The 4,175-nt window shown below is 45.9% G+C and overlaps 1 pseudogene; it reads left to right on the top strand.

The window, feature by feature from the left end:
- The first annotated feature begins 3,012 nt into the window (after positions 1-3,012).
- Positions 3,013-3,642, top strand: LOC121164949 (annotated as a pseudogene).
- The last annotated feature ends 533 nt before the right edge of the window (positions 3,643-4,175 follow it).

Genomic DNA, 4,175 nt, shown 5'->3' on the forward strand with positions numbered 1-4,175 from the left:
CTGCAGGACTTCATACTCCACCAACGCTGAGCATCACGCCAGCTACCATGGCTGCAAAAAAGGCGCATCAAAAGGAAACTTGCCTCAAAAAAAAAATGGCTGTCGCAAACCGCACATTCCCATCTTCCTGGAACTGCCTCCGCCGTGACCTTCTCCCATTCAGCAGCCCCCTCCTTGGACTCCCCAATCCTGAAGATAAAACCATTACCTCAGAGAGTGACTCAGGCCCACGCCCCATTCAGCCACGGCACAGATTCCCGTCTGCGGGCAGGCTGATCCCCTGTGGCATCCCACCCTCCTAATTATTACTGCCACTCCCTGCTCGTGTCTCCCTCCACCCTACAGTGCATTTGTCCTATTGTGCGACATTGTCATCTGCCCCAGAGCCTTTACTGAGCTTGATTTATTCCACCAAGTGCTCACATGATTGGTTAGGAACTCTAATTTCCTTCTACACTTTGCTACTAATTTTTCCCTTTATATGCAGGCCATGGCCTGCTGCTTCCTTGCAGCTCCTTGTGTACTTTTATTTCCTGAAATTTTTTTCTGCACCAGCCTTTGATCTGCTTTCCATCTCTGCTTTCCTCTGTGGCCTCCATCACCCACACTGAAATTTTACATGCAGTTTAGTAGCCAGCGCTGTGTCCAGCATTTTGTTGAAAGTAAAGGTGATTCCATGTTCTCCTCTTATCTCTGCTTCTCTAGTGTGTCTGCCACTTTGCCGGCTCTCTCCACTTGGTCTAGAAAAGTGTTTACATTTTTTGAACATAGAAGACAAGACTCCATTCCTCCACCTACATGTAGACCGCTGGTGGGAAGACAATGCATTGGATAATTAAGGAGCAGCCCTCAGTGAGCAGGGGAAGCATTCAGTAATGTCTCGAAGAAAACAAAGGGGACCTGAAGTTTTCTGGGGGTGCTTGGACTGGAGGAGTCATGTGAAAGGAGAGAGACAGAAGGGTCTTGGTTCACACCACATCAGGGCAGTCTTTCACAATTGGCTGTTTCCCGGAACACAGAGGCTGAGGGGAATTCTCAATCTGTCATTGAGAGGAGTGTAGGACTCAGGCAAAGTGCACCATTGTCAGCTCCCCCTTTTGTTACATGAGTTATCATTCACCACTGGACCACTCAGAGGTGATCAGAAACTTACAGCGGACTTTGCAGGTCTAGCAAGCAGTTGGCATTATTTTCTCAAAATTAGCTGAATCTATCAAGAGGGCTGCAAAGTTCCCAATGTGGTGGCTCACAGACTAATCCTCCGCCTTGCAGTGCCTGCATCCTGAATGGGCGCCGTTTCATGTCCCGGCTGCTCCACTTTTCATCGGTTCCCTGCTTGTGGCCTGGGAGAACAGCAAAGGCTGTCTCAAGTTTTTAAACACCTTCACCTACCTGGGAGACGTGGAAGAGGCTCCTGGCTGCTGATTGGCTCAGCTCCAGCTATTGCAGCCACTTAGAGAGTGAACCAATAGATGGAAGCCCTTTTTCTCTGTGTCTCCTTCTCTCTGTAAATCTGACTTTCCAATTAGAAAAAAAAAAAGAATTTACAGATTCAAGAATGTCATTTTTATAATTTTCCAAGAGGGACAAACAGCCTAAAGCTGGTCCCCAGATGGCTGAGTATAGTTGCCATTGAAACAAATTGTTCTGTCCAGTCACTTCCATCTGGATAAAAAGTAATACCAAAGAGGGGTTCTTTTTCTTTTGTTTTCAAAAAGATTTATTTTTATTGGAAAGGCAGATTTACAGAGAGAAGGAGAAACAGAAAAAAAGATCTGCCTGCTGTTTCACTCCCCAGGTGGCCACGATGGCCATTATGAGCTGATCTCATCTCTGGCCATTATATTGATTCATGATATCATCAATGGCCAGGAGCTTCCTCCAGGTTGCCTATGCAGGTGCTTTTGCAGGCCCCAAAAGCTGGATGGAAATGGAGCAGGCGGGACATGAATCAGCACCCATATGGGATCCCAGTGTATTCTAGGCAAGGATTCAGCCACAGAGCCGTCATGCCAAACCCAGTAGGTTCTCTTTTTAATTTTTTTTTTAATTTGAAAGGTTGAGTTAGATCTTCCATCTGCTGGTTCACTCCCCAAGTGGCTGCAAAGCCAGGCTGGACCAGATGGAAGCCAGGAGTTTCATCTGGGCCTTCCATGTGAGCAGAAGTGCCCAAACACTTAAAGCATCTTCTGCTGCTTTCCCAGGCACATTAGCAAGATCCGGATGGGAAATGGAGCAGCTGGGATACTGGAGTCACAGGGAGTGGCCTAAATTGTGCACCACAACGCTGCTGACCCTCAGAGGGAACAGTTAAGGCTGCTCTCTTTCAATGGTAGGATTATTTGTTTTATTTAAAAGACATTGAATCAGACAAGCATATCACCTGTATCCTGGCTTCATTCCCCAAATGCCTGGTGCAGCCAGGACTGGGCCAGAAACCTGGAACTCAGGCCAGATACGCAAGGGCTGGTGCTGTCACCTGCTGCCACCGAGCCTACACCCTAGCAGGAAGTTTAATCGAGGCTGAGACTCTGTAACTCAAATCAGATACTCCAAAATGGGTTGCAGGTGTTCCAAGCAGCACCCCCTGTTGTGATTCTGAGGCCTGCCCTGTTTGGGAAGCATCTCTTTGTTTAATTTCATTATTAAATTTGTTTCAGTTTTTTTCCTTTTGCCTTTCAGCATCATGTGAAAGGAAAATTAATTATCAATTAATTAGTCAATTAATAATTAATGCTTCAGTATTTGCTTGGGATTGATTTGGAAATGGAATTCCATTTTTCCATGGACCCTTTCTGTGCCCTCGTAATTGCTCAATTTAGAATCAGTACAAGGTTTGAATTAATGTAAAAGTCTCAGAAGCTCTCTTCCAGTTGCCACAGCGCACGAGCATAATTACTGTCAAAATCAGGTTTGCCGGAATAATGAATTCAATTTAATTCAACAGACTTACTTTTTTATAACCTTAAACATTAAATAGAGCCAAGGCTAATTTGTTTGATCAGCAAATTTGTAGAAGTTTGTGAAGAGCAGCCCCAAATAGAATAAGATGGGCTTTCCGTCTCGTCTGGCAGCCATCAGGTGAGCCAGGATGGGTGCCTACAAGTACATGCAGGAGCTATGGAGGAAGAAGATGGGACGTGATGCGCTTCCTGCTGCAGGTCCGCTGCTGGCAGGACCACCAGCTCTCAGTGCTGCCCCAGGCAGCCCTACAAGGCGCGCAGGCTGGGCTACAAGGCCGAGCAAGGTTATGTCATATAGAGGATTCGTGTGCCTAGGGGCACAACCTATGACAAGCCCGTCCATCATGGTGTTAACCAGCTGAAGTTTGCACGAAGCTTGCAGTCTGTAGCCAAGGAATGAACTGGGTATCACTGCCGGGCTCTGCGAGTCCTGGATTCTTACTGGGTTGGTGAAGATTCCACATACAAATTTTTTGAGGTTATGCTCATTGATTCATTCCGTAAAGCTATCAGAAGAAACCCTGAGAGCCAGGCCACAAGCACAGGGGATGCAGGGGCTGACATCTGCAGGCCGCAAGAGTCCCTTGGAAAGGCACACAAGTTCCACCACATGATTGGTGGTTCTCGCCCGGCAGCCTGGAGAAGGCACAACATGCTCCAGCTGCATAGCTACCTCTAACACCAGTCAGTCATGTTTGTGAACTTCATACCTAATAAACCGTTCAGGACAGTCATGTCTGCCTAAAGGTGTGGTTTGTTAAAACTAGCCTGCAGATACTTCATGGGTGCTTTGCTTTGTCTTAATTTTGTTACGGAGTTATGTCAGTGTTTAGAACATGCTGTTTGGTATAACTGATGTAAAATAAATTGAAAAAGGAATGCTGAAGCCAGCCCTGTAGATTGTGTTTCGTGCATGTGGTATGCTCTTCTGGGATTTGGTTTAGCAAGGACAAACAATCAGATTTATGTGGAAACTGATATAGGTTGGGAGTGTCCTGACCTTGTAGTTATGACCGTGTTAGATTTTCTAGACCTGCTCCAGTGTTCAATGTTTGCAGCTTCTGTCTCTAAAAACTGTTTTTCTTAATGCCATTATTTTCAAGCACTGAATAAAACTTAAGAAATTAGTCAAATGAAATTAGATTATTTCAAACAGCATTACTGTGCATTCCATGATACCATGAAAGCTCCTCACTCAGCTCTAGGGCTCTG

This window comes from Ochotona curzoniae, unplaced genomic scaffold (assembly GCF_017591425.1).
Source record: "Ochotona curzoniae isolate NIBS_2020 unplaced genomic scaffold, NIBS_Ocur_1.0 contig_883, whole genome shotgun sequence".
Classification (NCBI taxonomy): domain Eukaryota; kingdom Metazoa; phylum Chordata; class Mammalia; order Lagomorpha; family Ochotonidae; genus Ochotona; species Ochotona curzoniae.